Consider the following 22695-nt stretch of genomic DNA (forward strand, 5'->3'; position numbering starts at 1 on the left):
AGCCCAAGAGAGAATATCTGTCACAGTTCCCACTTTTCCCCCATCAATTTGCCATGAAGTGATGGGACCAGATGCCATGATATTTGTTTTTTTAAATGTTGAGCTTTAAGCCAGCTTTTTCACCCTCCTCTTTCACCTTCATCAAGAGGTTCTTTAGTTCCTCTTTGCTTTCTGCCATTAAAGTGCTATCATCTGCAGATTTGAGATGGTTGAATTTCTCCTGGCAATCTTGATTCCAGCTTGTGATTCAGCCAGCCCAGCATTTCGCATGATATACTCTGCATAAAGTGCTTCCCAGATGGCACTAGTGGTAAAGAACATGCCTGCCAATGCAGGTAATATGTAAGAGATATGGGTTTGATCCCTGGGAAGGGAAGATCCCCTGGAGGAGGGCATAGCATCCCACTCCAGTATTCTTGCCGGAGGAGAATCCATGGACAGAGGAGCCTGGCAAGCTGCAGTCCACAGGATCACACAGAGCTGGACACGACTGAAGTGACTTAGCATGCATGTGTGCACTCTGCATATAAGCTAAATAAGCAGGGTGACAATATGCAGCCTTGACATACTACTTAGCAGGTAGGAAATTCTTAAAATGCTGAAAAGTTAAATCAGTAATTCAACAGGAAGACAGAAGGCCTCCAAGTCCAGAGAGAAGACAGAGGTCAAAGGAGGAAAGATAATGACAGGACACTGGAAACAAGAAATAATGAGGATGCAATGACATGCAGAACACGCCAGCTGTCTACCATCACCTGAAGAGCACAGTGAGAGTCCATGTGAGGTAATGCCAATCCAAAACAGACACCTAAGCATGCATGAGGCAGAGCTAGTTATTTCACGTGTTAGGACACAAACAAGTAGATGAAGAAGTAAGACAGTTACACTCAGCAAAAGCACCTGTGAATTCACTCATCTGTGTATTCATTCAATATCACTCTCTCATGTAGGAATCATCAATGTGTTACTCAGGAGTATGAGTATAAAGGTGTAAGAAGCAGGACTAAAAGGGATGCCCAGGTGGCACAGCGGTAAAGAATCTGCTTGCTAATGCAGGTGATGCAAGAGATGTGGGTTCAATCTCTGAGTTGGGAAAATCCCCTGAAGTAAGAAATGGCAACCGACTCCAGTATTCTTGCCTGGAAAATTCCACAGAAACAGAAGCCTGGCAGACTACAAGTCCACAGTGCAGCAAAGAATCAGACATGACTGAGCGCGAGCGTGTGCGCACACACACACACAGAGGACTAAAACACCGTAGATCTTTAAGCAGTATTCACCAAATCTACACATTTTACTATTCATCAGTACACTAAGACCAACTGCTTCTTCTAGCCCATAATGTCAGTTTTCTCCTTGCAAACTTGTGCAAATCTTGTAAAACAAGAGTCAGTTATTTTCTACCTTAAGGCCCCAAATTCTTTTTCTTATCGGCAACCATCAACTATGTCAGACTAGTGACTACCAATCTGTACAAGAACCTAAAGTTCATCCGGATAATTCTGACTCTGTTTGGCCCACAAAGTGAAGTTAGTCTCAAGGGTTCTTCGCTGGTCCATCAGTTTAAAGTCAGGTTTTAAAAAGGATGAGTATTAGGGATTTATTCATCCACCCTTTCAATCAAAGGCCGACTGATTACTATACACCAGATACTGGAGATGAAAATATACATACTGGGCTTCACGTTCAAGGAAAATCCCACCACACAGCATTCCATGCTGCTCATAACACCATTCTTATTTGCTCAACCCTGCTACAGCGATCTTCCACTGCTTTTAAAACTGTATGTCACTCTTTCTATATACAAAGGAGGTGCTAGTGAGCTCACTATCATTCCACAGTTTCCGCCGAAATAGGTTCTTTTCACCAAACATATGGACAATGCAACCACACATTCACATTTCAGTTAACCACATAGAAGAATTTCCAAGTTTCAAACATTCGAATAACAAGCCCTCCCTCTCCCAGCCTCACAAGACCAAATTGTTTCCGTCTCCAGCACAGGGACTGCGTGCCCCTTCCCACTCCCACCCCAATTATCTGCAGGTTTCTACCAGAATTTCCTTTTCCCATGATTCCCCGTCTGCCTAAAAATGAAATAGACCTATTGCTGCTCAGTTAGAGGCTCTCACTCACCACTCACGAGTGTCACTAATGTTCGCTTCGTTCCTCCCTGAGACTCACGGCACCTAACACCCCAGACACAGCTCTCACCCACCCGCTGGCCAGAGCAGAGGGCATTCCTGGCTGCCACGAATCACCACGTATTTTGACCTCCATGGGCCGAAACCAACATACCCTGCAACTGATGGCTGCTCCTCCAGCTCCTGAGAGAAACTGTAGCTCCCAGAGAGGAGAGGCTTGGGAGCAGGCGACGCAGAGGGAGGGGAGGCTGTCAAGAGAGACCGTGGACTTTTCTGTGGCCAAGTCTGTTGACAGTGCTCAACCAGTGTTTCTCAAGTGGGGTTCCAGGGAACACTGGGGTTCCAGGGTCCTGAGATTCATTAAGAATTGCTGGGTGGTACATACTATAGTAATAAGGGGGGTTCCAAGGTAGCTCAGTGGGAAAGAATCCGCCTGTAATGCAGGAGATATGGGTTCAATCCCTGGGTTGGGAGGATCCCCTGGAGAAGAAAATGGCAACTCGCCCTAGTATCCTAGCCTGGTGAATCCCACGGACAGAGGAGCCTGGCAGGTGGGGTAGCAAGAGAGTCAGACACGACTTAGTGACTAGACACTAGACAACTAGTGAACATTCATGAACAGGAATAGCATTTGATGGTTTTAACATTCTTCTTGACAGATGCATCATCCACCCTTCCCCTCCTTGTCTCCCTTGATTGCAACAACTCATCTTTAGCTGGACAATTAGTCAATTAAAGGAATAGTCAAATGTCTTTATGAGGATATAAAATTCCTATATTTTCCTTCACTGAACGTTGGACAAAAAAGTGTTGCCTGCCATTTTAGTAAACAAAGAATGTTGCTTGCCATTAAGCTCTTGGTCACTGCAGCTGCCCCTGATGGTGTACCTGAAGGGATTGGGGTGGAGAGAAGCAGGATGCAGGCCCCAGACAGACCCCTTTAACATGCACATCAAAGGAATGATTTCAGTGAGCCCAGACTCTTATATCTGCCCATTCACAGAAAGGCAACTATAATCATTAATTTGAGATGTCGGCTTATTTGTGATTAGCAGTAATCTCGATCTTTGACGACATGATTTTTGTTTTGTTTTGCCACAAAGACTTCTTCTATACATCCTGGCTCCTCCCTTCCCTCTTTGAGCTCTCTCCCTCATAGCTCTCTGAGATGCTGTCTCCCAGGCTATAGTTCTCAGTAAGGTCCCCAAATGAAACATAATTCTCAACTTTTAGGTTGTGCTTTTTTTTTTTCCTAGTCAATAACTTATTTAGGAAATTGAATGATTCTAGATCTGTACTTGGTTCTGAACTTTTGTTTACTCACCAATATACAAAGTATTGCCAACATGTGATTGTGATATTTTCAGGGGCCCTGAGTAGCCATTCAGTTTGAGATTGCTGTGTGTCAGTGTCCACCATCACTATGGGTCTGTCCGCTATTGCTGTGTGCATGTGTCCACCACAGCTATTGTCTGTGTCTCCATTGCTGTGTGTCTGTGTTCACCATTGCTGTGTGTACATGACTACCATTTTGCAAATTCCCCTCAGCCCTTGGCATTTAACAACATTCCAGTTGTTCGTTTTACCTGGGGAGGAAAGATTTGTGGGACTGTGGTATCTTTGTCTGTGGACTGTGAAGAATACATGTCTTGAAAAGCTAGTTTTCAAGTTTAGAGGAAATACAGGCCTACAAGTAATATAGAGACCACCCATAAACTCTGAGATGTATGATGTATTAAAGGTCTATTTAAGTAGTCATTTAATAATACAGAAGGATTTTTCCTTGAAATTGCTGAGACATCCTCAGTTCAACCCAGAAAATGCTGTTCCATTCCTAATGTACTTAACATGCATAGTTTTAAATTTTTTTATTATTTTTTATATTTTGGCTGTTCTGAGTCTTTGTTGCTTTGCGTGGGCTTTTTCTAATGACAGCAGGCAGGGGCTACCCTCTAGTTTCAGTGCTCGGGCTCCATTGCAGTAGCTTCTCTTGCTGTGGAGTACAGGCTCCAGGGTGCATGGGCTTCAGTAGTTGTGGCTCGTGCATTTAGTTGCCCCACGGCATGTGCAGTCTTCCCAGACCAGGGACCCACCCTCTGTCTCCTGCATTGGCAGATGGATTCTTAACCCCTAGACCATCAGGAAGGCCAACATGCATATTCTCTCTTCAAGTAAGATGAGAGAAACTAACCACCAGATGGATGATTGTAAAATTAGGAGGTGGGTTTCAAACACACAACTAAATAATTACAGGTTAAGGTGACAAGTGCTAGGATAGAATTCTGTGGGAAGAACAGGGTAGTTGCTGAAGAGGTGACAATTACTTGGTCTTGGGGGACCTGGAGTAATCTTCATCATGAGGCAAGATTTGAGGCCATTTGTAAAAGTTTGTATAAGCTTGAGAGAGGATATGAGGACTTTCCCAGCAGGTGGGAGAAAGTTTGCTGAAAGGCACAGATGTGGAAAACATTACAATATTTGGGGTAAGGAATTCTGTGTTGGTGAAATTGACCCACAGGAAAGTTGAAATTGGATTTGGGTGAAGCCGAGACTGACAGGGATGGATATGGTCAGATGGCTCTGGGGTGGCAGTGATAAGAGAGGGGGAAATCTGCTCCTGAGATTTTTATCAGGGCTGACTGAGTTAGGAAGTGGTACCTAACTGGATGCAGGCGGGGAGAGTCAGCTTCTTTCCTGGGTGTCTGGAGCAGATGGCCATATGCCAATGTTGGGTATTCAAAGGAGGTACATGTGTGGGGAAATTAAGGAACAGATGACCAATGGGCCCTGTTGATTTGTTTTTTCTTTTAAGTTTTTACTTGAAATAATTCCAGATTCACAAGAAACAGCATCCATAGTACCCAAAGGTCCTGTGTAGCCTTTCCCCAGTTTTCCCCAATGATGACATCTCACAGAAGTATAGCACAATGTTAAAACCTGAAAACTGACATGGGTATTTTTTATGGACCTTTTTTCAGTTTTGCCAGTTTCACATCCACTTGTGTGTGTATGTGAATGAGTGTATGTGCATGCATGATTGTGTGTGTAGTTCTATACAGCTGTATCACATGTGCTGATTTGTCTAACCATCACTACAATCAAGAGACAGAATTGTTGGAAATTCCCTGGTGGTCCAGTGGTTAGGACTCAGAGCTTTCAGTTCTGGGGCCCAGGTTCAATCCCTGATAGGGACCGATCCTGCAAGTCATGCAGCCAACTGAAAAAAAAGATACACAATTGTTCCACCTCTGCAAAGATCCCTTTCCTCTTTACTAATCCCTGACAGTTTCTATTCTGATTTCCATCTCTTAGTTTTGTCATTGTGAAAGTGTTATATAAATGGAATCATGTAGTATGTAACCCATAGCCTTTTGATACTGGCTATTTTCACTCAGTATTAATTCTGTTGCAATCCAGCCGAGTGTTGAGTGTATCTAAAGCTCATTTCTTTGCACTGCTGAATAATATTCCATGGTATGAATGCTCTAACATTTGTTTATACATTGAGGGATCTTTGGGTTGCTTTCAGGATTGAGCTATTTGCTGCCCAATTCTGTAATTTGATTATGGAACTTCCACAGGACTTCCTCCAACAGACTCTTAGAGGGCACAGACAAAACCTTGTGAGCACGAGGAGCCAGGAAATAGGAGCAGTGTCCCCACACGAGACTGAGCCGTGCCTGCCTGTGAGTGTCCAGGAGTCTGGCGGAGGCATGGGCCGACAGTGGCCTGCTGGGGGTCAGAGGCCCTGAATACAACAGTGCGGGCACAAGGCCTGTTGAAGGAGGTTGCCATTACTACAATTACCCCTAGCAGAACATTAAGTTTCTTTTTTTAATGAAGAATAATTGCTTTACAGAATTTTGCTGTTTTCTGTCAAACCTCAGCATGAATCAGCCATAGGTATGTGCATTTTTGTGCTGATATAAGTTTTCTCCCACTGTTCGTGGGTTTCTCAAGGCAGGAAAACTGAAGTGGTTTACCACTCCCTTCTCCTGTGGACCACGTTTTGTCAGAACTCTCCACCGTGATCCGTCCCTCTTGGGTGGGCCTACATGGCATGGCTCATAGTTTCATTGAGTTAGACAAGGCTGTGATCCATGTGATCAGTTTGGCTAGTTCTCTGTGACTGTGGTTTTCACTCTGTCTGCCCTCTGGTGGATAAGAATAAGAGGCTTGTGGAAGCTTCCTCATGGGAGAGACTGACTGTGGGGGAAACTAGGTCTTATTCTGGTGGGCGGAGCCATGCTCAGTAAATCTTGAATCTGACTCTCTGTTGATGGGCGGGGCTGTGTTCTCTCCCCCTTGTTTGCCCTGAGGCAAACTGTGGTCCGGGTAATTGTGGTAATGGTGACCTTCAAAAGGAAGTGTGCACACACTGTTGTGTTCAGCGCCTGGACCCCGCAGCAGGCCACTGTCGACCCGTGCCTCCACCAGAGACTCCTGGACACTCGGAGGAAAGTCCGGCTCAGTCTCTTGTGGGGACACTGCTCCTCTCTCTTGGCTCCTGGTGTGCACAAAGTCTTGTACTGTGTTTGCACAAACAAACATGTACTCCAAATCTGTGTCCCTGGTCCTGTGGAAGTTCTGTAACCAAATCTCACTGGCCTCCAAAGAGAATTCCCTGGGGGTTCTAAGCCGCCCTTCTGGATCCCCAGGTTGGGAAATCTGTTGTGGGTCCTAGAACTTTCTTAACAGGGTGAGAATTTCTTTGGTATAATTGTACGGTTTGTGGGTCATCTGCTCGGCGGCTCTGTGGTGGTGCAAACGGTGACCTCCTCCACGAGGGCTTATGCCACACGCTGCATGACCCAGGTCTGCTGCAGCCAGAGCCCATGACCCCATGGCTGGCCACTGCTGACCCAGGCCTCTGCAGGAGACACTCAGACACTCAAAGGCAGGCCTGGCTCAGTCTCTGTGGGGTCTCTGGGTCCTGGTGAGCACAAGGCTTTGTTTGAGCCATCTGAGCATCTCTGGTGGGTATGGGGTTTGATTCTAAACATGATTTCGCCCTTCCTATCCTCTTGTTGGGGCTTCTCCTTTGTCCTTGGACATGGGGCATTCACACCATGGATTACTATACAGCAATGGAAAGAAATGAGCTTTCAATACACTCAACACTTGGCAGTATTGCAACAGAATTATACTGAGTGAAAATAAGTCAGTATCAAAAGGCTATGGGTTACATTCTATATGATTCCATTTATATAACACTTTCAAAAATGACAAAATTAAAGAGATGGAAAATAGAATAGTAATAGGCCTTGGAGTACGAAATGAAGCAGGGCAAAGGCTAACAGAGTTTTGCCAAGAGAACGCACTGGTCATAGGGAACAGCCTCTTCCAACAACACAAGGGATGCCTGTATACATGGACATCACCAGATGCTCAATACTGAATCAGATTGGTTATATCATTTGCAGTCAAAGATGGAGAGGCTCTATACAGTCAGCAAAAAAAGACCAGGAGCTCACTGTGGCTCAGATCATGAGCTCCTTATGGCCAAGTTCAGACTTAAATTGAAGAAAGTAGGGAAAACCCCTGAATCTGCCTACAATTCAGGAGACCTGGGTTCGATGCCTAGGTCAGGAAGATGCCCTGGAGAGGGGAATGGCAACCCACTGCAGTATTCTTGCCTGGAGAATCCCATGGACAGAGGATCCTGGCAGATGACCGTCCGTGGTGTCACAAACAGTTGGAGACCATTCAGGTATGACCTAAATCAAATCCCTTATGATTATTCAGTGGAAGTGACAAACAGATTCAAGGGAGTAGATCTGATAGACAGAGTTCCTGAAGAACTATGGACGTAGGTTCATGATATTGTCCAGGAGGCAGTGATCAAGACCATCCCCAAGAAAAAGAAATGCTAAAAGCAAAATGGCCATCTAAGGAGGCCTTACAAATAGCTGAAAAAGAAGCGAAGCTAAAGGCAAAGGAGAAAAGCAAAGATATACCCATCTGAATGCAGAGTTCCAAAGAAAAGCAAGGAGAGTTAAGAAAACCTTCCTCAGTGAACAATGCAAAGAAATAGACAAAAACAACAGAATGTGAAAGACTAGAGATCTCTTCAAGAAAATCAGAAATACCAGGGGAACATTTCATGCAAAGATGAGCACAATAAAGGCCAGAAACGGTTTGGACGTAATAGAAGCAGAAGATATTAAGAAGAGGTGGCAAAAATGCACAGATGAACTATGCAAAAAAAGATCTCCATGAGCCAGATAACCATGATGGTGTGATCCCTCATCTAGAATCAGACATCCTAGAGTGTGAAGTCAAATGGGCCTTAGGAAGCATCACTACAGACAAAGCTAGTGGAGGTGATGGAATTCCAGCTGAGCCATTTCAAATCCTAAAAGATGATGCTGTGAAAGTGTTGCACTCAATGTGCCAGGAAATTTGGAAAACTCAGCAGTGGCCACAGGACTGGAAAAGTTCGGTTTTCATTCCAATCCTAAAGAAAGGCAATGCTAAAGAATATTCAAACTACTGGACGATTGCACTCTTCTCACATGCTAGCAAAATAATGCTCCAAAGTCTCCAAGGCAGGCTTCAACAATATTTGAACCATGAACTTGCAGATTTTCAAGCTGTATTTAGAAAAGGCAGAGGAACAAGAGATCAAATTGCCTCCATCCATTGAATCATGGTAAAATCAAGAGAGTTCCAGAAAAACATCTACTTTCTTGACTGTGCCAAAGCCTTTGACTGTATGGATCACAACGAACTGTGGAAAGTTCTTAAAGAGGTGGAAATACCAGACCACCTTACCTGCCTCCTGAGAAATCTGTATACAGGTCAAGAAGCAACACTTAGAACTGAACATGGAGCAATGGACTCCTTTCCAAATTGGGAAAGGAGTATGTCAAGGCTGTATATTGTCACCCTGCTTATTTAACTTACATGCAGGGTGCAAAATGCTGGGCTGGATGAAGCACAGCTGGAATCAAGGTTGCCTGAAGAAATATCAGTAACCTCAGATATGCAGATGATACCACCCTTATGGCAGAAAGTGAAGAGGGACTAAAGTGCCTTTTGATGGAAGTGCTAGAGGAGAGTGAAAAAGCTGGCTTAAAATTCATCATTGAAAAAACTAAAATCATGACATCCGGTCCCATCACTTCAAGGCAAATCGATGGGGATACAATGGAAACAGTGACAGACTTTATTTTCCTTGGCTCCAAAATCACTGCATATGGTGACTGCAGCCATGATATTAAAAGACCCTTGCTCCTCGAAGAAAATCTATGACAAACCTAGAGAGCATATTAAAAAGCAGAGACATTACCTTGCTGAGAAAGTTCTGTCTAGTCAGAGCTATGGGTTTTCTGGTAGTCATGTATAGATGTGAGAGTTGGACCATAAAGAAAGCAGAGCATTGGAGAGTTGATGTGAACTGTGGTGTTAGAGAAGATTCTTGAGAGTCCCTTGGATTGCAAGGAGATCCAACCTGTGAATCCTAAAGGATATCAGCCCAGAATTTTCATTGGAAAGACTGATGCTGAAACTGAAGCTCCACTACTTTGGCTACCTGGTGTGAAAAACTGACTCATTGGAAAAGACCCTGATGCTGGGAAAGATTGAAGACATGGGGACAAAGGGATAGCAGAGGATGAGCTGGTTGGATGGCATCACTGACTCGATGGACATGGGTCTGAGCAAGCTCCGGTGTCGGTGTTGGACAGGGAAGCCTGGCGTGCTGCAGTCCATGGGGTCATCAAAAGGCAGGCATGACTGAGCGACTGAAGTGAACTAAACTGACCAGTTTCCTCCTTTTGAGAGAAATGCCCAGCATATGTTAAATGTATGTTTAGAATGTATTTTTAAGAAGGTGCCAGACTATTTTCCAGAATTGCTGTTCAGTTCAGTTCAGTTGGTGATATCAGCACCAGGACCCAGGAGAAAGAAACAGTGACCCCACAGGTGAGTTGCCTGGGATGTCCAGGAGTCTCCGGCAAAGGCGTGGGTTGGTGGTGGCCTCCTGCAGTGCTGGGGGCACGGACTGTAGCAGTACATGCATGGGATCTTTTGAGGGAGGTCACCGTTCTCTTCATTCAGTTCAGTTCTGTTCACTCACTCAGTCCTGTCCGACTCTTTGTGACCCCATGGACTGCAGCATGCCAGGCCTCCCTGTCCATCACCAACTCCAAGAGTTTATTCATACTCATGTCCATTGAGTCAGTGATGTGATCCATCCATTCATTAACTCCACCATAGTTTGGTCCCAGGTAAATAGCTGGAGTAACAGGCAAATTTGGCCTTGGAGTACGGAAGGAAGCAGGGCAAAGGCTAACAGAGTTTTGCCAAGAGAACGCACTGGTCCTGGGAAACACCCTCTTCCAACAACACAAGAGAAGACTCTACACACAGACATCACCAGATGGTCAACACCGAAATCAGATTGATTATAATCTTTGCGGCCAAAGATGGAGAAGCACTCTACAGTCAGTAAAAACAAGACTGGGAGCTGACTGTGGCTCAGATCATGAACTCCTCATTGCCAAACTCAGACTTAAATTGAAGAAAGCAGGGAAAACCAGTAGACCATTCAGGTATGGCGTAGATCAAATGCCTTATGACTGTACAGTGGAAGTGAGAAATAGATTTAAGGAACTAGATCTGATAGACAGAGTGCCTGAGGAACTATGAACGGAGGTTTGCGGCATTGCACATGAGACAGGGATCAAGACCATCCCCATGGAAAAGAAATGCAAAAAGGCAAAATGGTTGTCTGAGGAGGCCTTACAAATAGCTGTGAAAAGAAGAGAAGGGAAAAGCAAAGGAGAAAAGGAAAGATATTCCCATTTGAACGCAGAGTTCCAAAGACTAGCAAGGAGAGATAAGAAAGCCTTCCTCAGCAATCAGTATGAAGAAATAGAGGGAAACAACAGAAAGGGAAAGACTAGAGATCTCTTGAAGAAAATGAGAGATACCAAGGGAACATTTCTTGCAAAGATGGGTTTGATAAAGGACAGAAATGATATGGACCCAACAGAAGCAGAAGATATTAAGAGGTGGCAAGAATACACAGAAGAACTGTACAAAAAAGATCTTCACGACCCAGATAATCATGATGGTGTGATCACTGACCTAGAGCCAGACATCCTGGAATGTGAAGTCAAGGGGGCCTTAGAAAGCATCACTATGAACAAAGCTAGTGGAGGTGATGGAATTCCAGTTGAGCTGTTTCAAATCCTAAAAGATGATGCTGTGAAAGTGCTACACTCCATATGCCAGCCAATTTGGAAAACTCAGCAGTGGCCACAGGACTGGAAAAGGTCGGTTTTCATTCCAATCCCAAAGAAAGGCAATCCCAACGAATGCTCAAACTACTGCACAATTGCTCTCATCTGACATGCTAGTAAAGGAATGCTCAAAATTCTCCAAGCCAGGCTTCAGCAATACATGAACCGTGAACTTCCAGATGTTCAAGCTGGTCTTTAGAAAAGGCAGAGGAACCAGAGATCTAATTGCCAACATCCACTGGATCATCGAAAAAGCAAGAGAGTTCCAGAAAAACATCTATTTCTGCTTTATTGACTATGCCAAAGCCTTTGACTGTGTGGATCAAAATTAACTGCAGAAAATTCTGAAAGAGATGGGAGTACCAGACCATCTGACGTGCCTCTTGAGAAACCTATATGCGGGTCAGGAAGCAAAAGTTAGAACTAGACATGGAACAGCAGACTGGTTCCAAATAAGAAAAAGAGTAGGTCAAGGCTATATATTGTCACCCTGCTTATTTAACTTATATACAGAGTGCATCATGAGAAACACTGGGTTGCATGAAGCCCAAGCTGGAATCAAGATTGCTGGGAGAAATATCAATAAACTCAGATATGCAGATGACACCACCCTTATGGAAGAAAGCGAAGAGGAACTAAAAAGCTTCTTGATGAAAGTGAAAGAGGAGGGTGAAAATGTTGGCTTAAAGCTCAGCATTCAGAAAACTAAGGGCATGGCATCTGGTCCCATCACTTCGTGGGAAATAGATGGGGAAACAATGGAAACAGTGTCAGACTTGATTTTGGGGGGCTCCAAAATCACTGCAGATGGTGATTTCAGCCATGAAATTGAAAGATGCTTATGGCTTGGAAGGAAAGTTATGCCCAACCTAGATAGCATATTAAAAAGCAGAGACATTACTTTGGCAACAAACGTCCATCTACTCAAGACTCTGGTTTTTCCAGTGGTCATGTATGGACGTGAGAGTTGGACTGTGAAAAAAGCTGAGCGCCAAAAAATTGATGCTTTTGAACTGTGGTGTTAGAGGAGACTCTGGAGAGTCCCTTGGACTGCAAGGAGATCCAACCAGTCCATCCTAAAGGAGATCGGTCCTGGGTGTTGATTGGAAGGTCTGATGCTGAAGCTGAAACTCCAGTACTTTGGCCACCTCGTGCGACGAGTTGACTTATTGGGAAAGGCCCTGATGCTGGGAGGGACTGGGGGCAGGAGGAGAAAGGGATGACAGAGGATGAGATGGCTGGATGGCATCAGCGACTCAATGGACATGTGTTTGAGTAAGCTCCGGGAGTCTGTGATGGGCAGGGAGGCCTTGAGTGCTGTGATTCATGGGGTTGCAAAGAGTGGGACAGGACTGAGCGACTGAACTGAAATAGCAAGGAGGAAGCACAACTCCACCCATCAACAGAAAGTTGGATTAAAGATTTACTGAACATGGCCCTGCCCATCAGAACATGACCCAGTATCCCCCACAGTCAGTCTATCCCATCAGGAAGCCTTCATAAGCCTCTTATCCTTGTCCATCAAAGGGCAAACAGACTGAAAGCCACAGAATGGCTGTACCGTTTTAATATTCTCAGAGGCAATACGTGAGAGATCTAAGTTTGCTACATCCTTGCTACTGTCACCATTTAAAAATTTTTAGCTGTTGTAATAGATGGATGTATGGCAATATCTCTTCATCATTGTAATGGGCAATTTTCTAATGGTAAATGACCATCTTCAGTTCAGTTCAGTTGCTCAGTCATGTCCGAATCTTTGCGACCCCATGAACTGCAGCACGCCTGGCCTCTCTGTCCATCACCAACTCCCAGAGTCCACCCAAACCCATGTCCATTGAGTCGGTGATGCCATCCAACCATCTCATCCTCTGTCGTCCCCTTCTCCTCCTGCCCCCAGTCTTTCACAGCATCAGCGTCTTTTCCAATGAGTCAGCTCTTCACATCAGGTGGCCAAACTATTGGAGTTTCAGCTTCAGCATCAGTCCTTCCAATGAACACCCAGGACTGATCTCCTTTAAGATGGACTGGTTGGATCTCCTCACAGTCCAAGGGACTCTCAAGAATCTTCTCCAACACCACAGTTCAAAAGCATCAATTCTTCTGCGCTCGGCTTTCTTTCTAGTCCAAGTCTCACATCCATGCATGACCACTGGAGAAAATGACCATCTTAGCATGTGTTTATCTTCTGTGTGTTCTCTCAGTGAAGTCTCTGTCTTTTGCCCATTTTCTTGTTAGATAGTAGGCTCACTGTCACTCCTCTGCGCCACCTCATTCTGCCTTGTTGCTGCTGGGGTGGGGGGTAGGAGTGCCATCTGCCCCCTGCTCAGACACCAGGGAGGAGGTTGGGGCAGTGGGTTTCTGGGCAGCACATCCTCCTGCCAACCAGCTTTAGCACATCCCTGCAGGTCGGGGGGAATGTTCGGTTCTCCACTTGGCCACACTGACTCCAAGAGGGGTCAGTTTTCTTTTCATTTTTGGTTGGTCAACAAGTATTAAAAATGAGGTTTTTTCCTACCAGACATCCTTTCCCCAGTCCTTTGTGTAGAGCTGGTCCTGGGCCCAGGCCTCTCTAGCACCCCATCAGGGATGAAGAAAGAAAGAAAACCCAGGAGCTTACATCATTCCTCAGGTTGTGACGTTCCTGCCTGGTCCCCTTCCCTGCATTTTTCATAGTTTTCCTGTATGTGCTGGTGTCTAAGGCCCCAGACCCCTTTGTTAGTTAGCCTGGGGCTCAGTAGAGCTCCTGTGGAGAGACATTGGTGTTGGCCCTTGACGTCAGGAGGTGATGGGTGAGGGCCTGGACCTCACTGGACGAGGCCCGAGATCTGCGTTTTCTTCATACACTGGGGGTGAGCCTCTTGGTGATGACGCCTGTCTGTCAGGCTCCGTGACACGGTACACACAGGACACCTTGCAGGCGCCTGCCTGTTCCTAAGGGCGCAACAGACAGCAGCTCTTGTTCTCCTATAGGTGAGACTCTTGGCTCCAGAAGGTCATTTCTGAGCTTAGTGGGAGAACAAAAGCCAGATGATGGGGATTCCAACACCAAGCACTTGGTGAGGGAAGTCAGTTTGCCTCTGAGATTCTGAGCTGGAGAAGGAGAGAGAGGCCTGTGAAGGAGGGAGAAGGAAGCCTGGAGCTCAGGCAGGACAGGAGGAGGAGCTGAGGGGAGCGGAGAGAGGGGAGGCGTGCAGGTAAATCACAGGGAGAGGGCCGTGCCGCTGGTGCTGTCAGGGGAGCACAGGGGCAGAGACGGGAACGCTGCCCCGGAGGCCAGGGCAGGCTCCCTCAGCCCGCATCCAGCGCAGGGCTGCGTTCCTGACCGACGTCTCCGCGGCCTGTGACCTGTGCTTCCCCAGAATCAGACAGCCACTGCCTCCACTCCTGGTGGTCACTGTTTCCATTGTGTAAAGAAGAGAAAAGAGACTGAACAAGGAGACAGGAGGTTAGAAAGAAAAGAGTGAGTTCACAGTGATTTACATGTATAGTAAGCGCCACTCTTTTATTACTACTACATCTCGTGTTTAGTAACCATCTGCTTTATTTCAGTGAGGAGAAAATTGACGTTATCCATGTGCTTACGTCGGTTTCTTTCTGCTCGGTACTGGGCCTCGTGTATCTGTTCACGGCTGTGACGTGTGCTTGAAGGAAACATGCATTCCTCCAGTGCTGCCGTGATACAGGGGGATGCGGCTGGTGGAGGGTGAAGGAGGCCTCCCCAGAGCAGAGAGGCTGGAGCTGAAGCCAGGTGGCTGTAGGTGTGGCCAGGGTGAGAGGTGTGGGGGATGTTCTAGATAAAGGATGCGGCGTTTGTGGATGAGGAACCAAAGGGAAGCTGGTGAGGGCAGACTTGCTCAGCGGGAGCGGGCAGGACACAGACAAGGGGTCAGGGAAGGGGGCCAGGCCCTGGGAGCTTAGCAGGTGCCCAGGGTCTCTGTGTGGGTCCAAGAGTGAGGATAGTGATATCGTCCACAGGATACTGTGACACAGGTATGAGTGGGGACGATGGGAGCACAGGCACAGATCCACACCTTTACAGTCGAGCGGCCCACCATTTAGGACAGGTATCCGAGCCTTGGATATGATGGGGACCAGGCGGACCCCCGCGTCGTGGACAGACGGAGGCTCCACACGTGGGGATGGAGAGGGCAGAGCAGTGGGGGTGGAGGATGGTGAGCAGTTCCGAGACTCGGCCGTCCATCAGCTCCCAGCTGGGTGACTCGTTCCTGCTTTACTGTCATCAGGACCACTGAGGAAGACGTGAGCAAGGTGTATCTTTAGAGTGTTTTGGTCCAAGATGCTTCTGCAGTGTCCAGATGAAAATGTCTAGGGAGTAGTTGCCTGTGTAGATGTGGAGGGAAAACCAGAGCTGATCACAGAAACACAGGCTGAAGACATTTGTCCCGGGTGGTTGGGTGGGTGCGGGTCAGGTGAGGGGGGCTGGAGGCGGTCACTGGGGGTGAGGGGAAGTCCAGGGACAGAGGGTGTGATGCTGTGATGACAGGAAGCAATGCCATGCGGCAGACACGAGGGCGAGAGTTGATGCCCTTTGAGGATCAAGGCAAAGGTCTGCAGATGAGATTGAGTATAAAATCATGCGGGGACGGTCGAGGCTGAGTGAGGGAGCTGGTGAAAGTCTGGCTCGCACAGTGTTTCCACCTGCGTCCCTGGGAACCCTGGCTCTTCAGGAGCGTTTGTATCACATCTGCTCTGTCTCTTTCTGACACGCACACTTGTTTTATAGTCAGTTGATTATGAGAATTGCTGTCAAAATGACATAGCTCTTCCAACAGCATAACTTCTGGAAGTATTTATTTAGCGTGGCGTTGTCTAGTCACTAAGTCGTGTCTGACTCTCTTGCTACCCCACCTGCCAGGCTCCTCTGTCCGTGGGATTCACCAGGCTAGGATACTAGGGAGAGTTGCCATTTTCTTCTCCAGGGGATCCTCCCAACCCAGGGATTGAACCCATGTCTCCTGCATTACAGGCGATTCTTTCCCACTGAGCTATGTTGGAACCCCCTTATTACTATAGTATGTACCACCCAGCAATTCTTAATGAATCTCAGGACCCTGGAACCCCACTTGAGAAACACTGGTTGAGCACTGTCAACAGACTTGGCCACAGAAAAGCCCACGGTCTCTCTCGACAGCCTCCCCTCCCTCTGCGTCGCCTGCTCCCAAGCCTCTCCTCTCTGGGAGCTACAGTTTCTCTCAGGAGCTGGAGGAGCAGCCATCAGTTGCAGGGTATGTTGGTTTCGGCCCATGAAGGTCAAAATACGTGGTGACCCGTGGCAGCCAGGAATGCCCTCTGCTCTGGCCAGCGGGTGGGTGAGAGCTCTGTCTGGGGTGTTAGGTGCCGTGAGTCTCAGGGAGGAGCGAGGCGAACACTAGTGACACTCGAGAGCGGTGAGTGAGAGCCTCTCCCTGAGCAGCACTGGGTCTACTTCATTTTTAGGCAGACGGGGAATCATGGGAAAAGGAAATTCTGGTAGAAACCTGCAGATAATTGGGGTGGGAGTGGGAAGGGGTACGCAGTCCCTGTGCTGGAGACGGAAACAATTTGGTCTTGTGAGGCTGGGAGAGGAAGGGCTTGTTATTCGAATGTTTGAAACTTGGAAATTCTTTTATGTGGTTAACTGATATGTGAATGTGTGATTGCATTGTCCATATGTTTGGTGAAAAGAACCTATTTTGGCAGGAACTGTGGAGTGATAGTGAGCTCACTAGCACCTCCTTCATATATAGAAAGAGTTACATACAGTTTTAAAAGCAGTGGAAGATCGCTGTAGCAGGTTTGAGCAAATAAGAATGGTGTTATGAGCAGCATGGAATGTTGTGTGGTGGGATTTTCCTTGAACGTGAAGCCCAGTATGTATATTTTCATCTCCAGTATCTGGTGTATAGTAATCAGTCGGCCTTTGATTGAAAGGGTGGATGAATAAATCCCTAATACTCATCCTTTTTAAAACCTGACTTTAAACTGATGGACCAGCGAAGAACCCTTGAGACTAACTTCACTTTGTGGGCCAAACAGAGTCAGAATTATCCAGATGACCTTTAGGTTCTTGTACAGATTGGTAGTCACTAGTCTGACATAGTTGATGGTTGCCGATGAGAAAAAGAATTTGGGGCCTTAACAGGTAGAAAATAACTGACTCTTGTTTTACAAGATTTGCACAAGTTTGCAAGGAGAAAACTGACATTATGGGCTAGAAGAAGCAGTTGGTCTTAGTGTACTGATGAATAGTAAACTGTCCTTGGAAGTAAAGCTGTGACAAACCTTGACAGCATATTAAAAAGCAGAGACATGACTTTGCCAACAAAGGTCCATCTAGTCAAAGCAATGGTTTTTCCAGTAGTCCTGTATGGATGTGAGAGATGGACCGTAAAGAAAGCTGAATGCTAAAGAATTGAAGCTTTTGAATTGTAGTGCTAGAGAAGACTCTTGAAAATCCCTTGAAATGCAAGGAGATCAAACCAGTCAATCATAAGGGAAATCAACCCTGAATGTTCATTGGAAGGACTGATGCTGAAGCTGAAGCTCCAGTACTTTGACCCCTTGATGTGAAGAGCTGACTCTTTGGAAAAGACCCTGATGGTAGGAAAAACTGAGGGCAAGAGGAGAAGAGGGCGACATAGGATGAGATGGTTGGATGGTATCACTGACTCAGTGGACATGAGTGTAAGCAAACTCAGGGTGATAGTGAAGGAAGCCTGACATACTGCAGTCCATGGGTCGCAGAGAGGCGGGGACGGTTTAGCAACTGAGCAACAGCTATATAGTCATCCCTGGATATCTGCAGGGAGGGGGGCACGAGGGAGCATTGATGCAAAAAAGGTGTCGAAGTCCCTTAAATAAAATGACACAGTTCTTGCATAGAACACCCCACCCTGCCCTCCTGTGCACTTTTAATCACCTCAGGGACTTAAAACGCCTCATGTGACAGACGTGCTGTGTCAGTGACTGCTGGAGTGAGGGAATTCTAGTTTACCTTTGGGAACTTTATGGAACTTTCCCCCAAACAGTTTGGATCTGCATTTGGTTGAATCCTTGAATTCGGAGCCCAGGATGCAGACGCCTGAGCACATCATGAGTCAGACTGGTCACCAGGACCACAGAGATGCACAGGGCGTGGCCCGTCTCTTGCAGAAGTTGTCAACATGTCTGCGCATCACCAGTAAGTCATGGTGGTATGTGTGGCACAATACAGAGCAAATACAAGGTTCTGTGTTGTTCTGGAGAGAGCCTGGTTATAGTAGGGGTTGAGGTGGGCGAGGCAGGCTTTGCAGCAGATGGTGTAGCTTTACCTGTCAGTATTCTTCTGTCACATCATATTCCAAAAGCAAAATTTATCAAACCGTCAAGATTGGCCAGTCTGTCATCAAATCAACTTTCCCTGCTAAAAGAAGTTTTCTTGGAGGAACTAGTCTTTGCTAGTTAATCCCATCAAGAGAAATGCCTGCCTTTCAGAATAATCCGTGAGTTCAAAACAGAACCATCCCTTCACTTAAAAGTTGATCAGGTTCTGTCATGTCCAGCAGTTTTTGGCTGGGCTGCTTTTCTGTGTAAACAACAAATAATCTTGAAGGGATTTTCCCTTCTGAGGACTAGACTCAAATCCAAGATAGGGTGATCTACTCAAATTTCTTCATACACTTAGGCAATGAAGTATATAGGCTGTTTCGAAACATCTCTGTGAATGATAGAGACATTAAAATCAAAATCATCCAGATTCTCCATAAAGCATAAGTTTGTGTTTTGGTCAGCCTATAAAGTTCTCTACCTTCTGTTAAAATGTAGAGAATCCTCTCCCATAAACACACAAATTTAGAATTACTAAGTTTTAGCTTGAGAGTTTCAAGGATAAAAGAAGACACTTGGGAAGAAAAGAAGCCTGGAGCTATTTTTGAATGAAAAAGAAAATTCAGGAGAATCAAAATCTTTTATTTTTGTTGCATGACTTAATAATTCAACTGTACTTTTCTTTCTCCCAAAGCAGATAGGCATAGACAATGATTGCAATAGGTAAATAGGCACTTTTTGTTTTAAAAATCTTATAACAGTGTTCAGATCAAATTCCTTCCAGATTTAATTTGATTAATTTCTGAATAAGAACTACCATTTTTAAGTAAAATTCCTGCATTCCAGAGAGTCTTATAGTTTATCTGGCATGTGGGATCTGAGTTCCCTGAGCAGGAATTAACCTCTGCCCCACTACAATGGAAGCTCAGAATCCTAGCCACTGGATTGCCAGAGAAGTCCCTCTAGAGGGTATTACACGTAGCTCAAAAGCAAGAACGGGAAATCATATTGATTTAAACCATGCTGGAATAACTATTTTGCACATCACCAATAGCCAATAATGGTTTCCCTGATAGCTCAGTTGGTAAAGAATCTGCCTACAATGCAGTAGACCCCGGTTCGATTCCTGGGTCAGGAAGATCCCCTGGAGAAGGGATAGGCTACCCACTCCAGTATTCTTGGGCTTCCCTTGTGGCTCAGCTGGTAAAGAATCCGCCTGCAACGCAGGAGACCTGGGTTTGATCCCTGGGTTGGGAAGATCCCCTGGAGAAGGGAAGGGCTACCCACGGCAGTGTTCTGGCCTGGAGAATTCCATGTCCTCTATAGGACATGGGGGTCACAAGGAGTCAGACACTACTGAGAGAGATTCGCTTTCACTTTTGATAGGCAATACTATTCGGAAGATTTGGAGATGCTCTGGTTTGCATTTCACAGATACACTTTAAAATACCTCATGTATTAGGCCAAGTTTTACCTCAGACAGATCCTAAGAGATATGAAAATGTGTAGAGTTTTGCTGTATTTAAGCAAACCCTGGCTGGGCCAGGCGGGTTGTGGCCGGGGTTGGCGGTCTGCGGAGGCGGGGCGGCCTCGGACGGCCATCGGGCTGCCGGCCCTGGCCGACCAGAGTCCGGTCGCAGGTCGTGCGGCTCAAGTGCAGCCCGCGGCCCTTGGAGAGGTGTGGCCGGCTGGCCTGACTGGCAGGCAAGTCAGACCGAAAGGGAGGCGCAACGCAGGGTTCTTAAGGTTCTAAACGCGCCAGGCTGCAGCCAGCCCCGACTAGGGCCATACCACCCTGACACGCCGGATCTTGTCTGATCTGGGAAGCGAAGCAGGGTCTGGCCTGGTTAGTACTTGGGTGGGAGACCGCCTGGGAATACCGGGTGCTGTAGGCTTCTTGCCTCCCCTCTCCTTTAGCCCTGCCCCCCACCCCCAGGCGCGGTTGGCCGCCCCGAGCCCCACCTGCCCCTGGACCCTCGCACCCGGCGCGATCAGAGCCGTCGCCTGCCTTCCAGCCGGCCGGCCAGCCGGCCTGCCGGCGGCCCTCGAAGACAGCAGCGGCCCAACTCTTGGGTCCCCGCAGCCCCAGCCCCTCCCCCGGTGGGTGGCCGGGGCCCCGACTCCCGCCGCAGGCCTGGGTTGCCTCCGGATTTGGCTTCCAGGAAACCAGATGACAGTCGGGTCTCCATCTGGGGCTCCCTTGGCATGCCTCAGGCAGTCCCGGGGGCTGCCCCAGCCCGAGCCCCAGCCCAGTACTCCCAGGCGACCGTTCGCGCGCGCGCGCACACACACACACACACACACACACACACACACACACACACACACACACAGAGACACACACAGAAACACACAGACACACCCCGCCCCGGACAGGTGAAGAGCTGCAAAGCACAGGGAAGGGAGACTCAGAAAGAGGGGAGAGAGTCCTAGTCTGGCAGAGACAACCCTCACAACCCTCACGTTCGGTTTCAAAAGACCCGTGGTCCAATGAATAACAGGGCGGATGTAGATAGAGTGGTGGCGGAGTCAGCCAATGCACAGACAGCGAGGGCGGAGCGCGCGCAGCGAGCCTCTGACGGCGGGCGGGCGGCGTGCGACGCAGTCGGGCCCCCTACGCGCTGCGCCCGGAGCGGCGGTCGGTATCGGTGCTGGAGACGGCGGCGGCGTCGGTTTCGTGGCGGCCGCGCGCTGCTCTCTGAGCGGCGGGTGGTGGTGCGGCCTAGCCCCTCACTCCTGACACTTCCCCTCCCCCAGCGCACCGCGGTAAGTCGGGGGCCGGGGTGGTGGAGGCCGGAGACCAGCGGGCTCCTCCTCCACTCTGGGAGGGCGGGTGGCCGGGTGCGCGGGGCGTCCCAGGCCCTCTCGGCGCCCCAGTCTCGCGCCCTAGCGCGCACCTTCTGCCCTGGGGGAGCGGGCCCCGAGGCCTGGCCCTTGAGGCTCTGAGGAGGGATTGCTCTCTGTGGGGTCTGGGCCCGGGGCTCTGGCGGTCAAAGCCTCCCTTGAGTGAGCGTTTCTCGAGCAGGTTGGACTCCTTCATTTGCCCGGCAGTGATTAGGTGGGCAGGCCCTCTGCGGGAGCAGCGCCTTGAAACCCCGAGGGACGGTTTCCTCAGCACTTCGCTGATCACCGAGCGGGATTGGGCTTTCTTTGTTTTGGCTTCTCCAAGGAGAGATTTGCAACCCCAGGGGAGGGTGAGTGGGTCGGGAGTTTGTGAGCTTATGAAAACTGCATCTGAGAAAACGAAGGTCATTGAATGGAGTGAAACCTTACTTTTTGTTCTCCCACGTGTCCCGCGTAAAGCCAGGCGAGAAACGGTGTGGTTTCTGGATTACTTACTCTAGGCATAAGGACCTTGGAAATTAAGTCAATTGAGTATATGAACAATGTTTCTTGAGAATTTGGCACATTCTCTGTGTTTAGAATTGAACCGAAGTATTTTTCATTTGTGTCTTTTACCCATGAGATACTCATACCACCCCTCCCCAAGATTTAACAATCAAGAATGTCCTCAAACATTGTCAAATGTTACTTGGGAGGCAAAACTGCCTCTCAGTGAGACTGCTGCTGTACAGAGAATAGTCCCAATATTTCAATAAAAACATCTTACCTTTAAAAAAAAGAAGAAGAAGAAAGAGGGAGAGAGAGACAGCAAGAGGACCACACAGATTCCCCACACCCAGCCCCACCCCCACGCCTCCACACCCTCCCCCGTCCATCGTGGGTGTGCACCCGGGCCCCGGTCGGCCTGACCACAGCCTCGCCCACCGACACCCTCACACACACACTCTCACACACTCACCCTCTGGTCTGGGGGCGGGGGCTGGGTCTTGCCTTAGGTAGCCAAGCTGAAGGGGACCTTTGAGACTTCGGCTGCGAGGAAGTCTTGGGGACCCCACGGGGGACTGCCAGCCCCGGGGCACCGCGTCCAGCCTGGGCCGCCCCAAGGGAACGCCCCCTCCCTTGGGGAAGCGGCTTCTTCCGCAGGGCCTCTCTCT

General features: G+C 47.8%; 1 pseudogene; it reads left to right on the top strand.

The window, feature by feature from the left end:
* The first annotated feature begins 20474 nt into the window (after window positions 1–20474).
* LOC122688793 lies at window positions 20475–20592 on the top strand (annotated as a pseudogene).
* Window positions 20593–22695: the final 2103 nt, after the last annotated feature.

This window comes from Cervus elaphus, chromosome 33 (assembly GCF_910594005.1).
Source record: "Cervus elaphus chromosome 33, mCerEla1.1, whole genome shotgun sequence".
Lineage (NCBI taxonomy): Eukaryota > Metazoa > Chordata > Mammalia > Artiodactyla > Cervidae > Cervus > Cervus elaphus.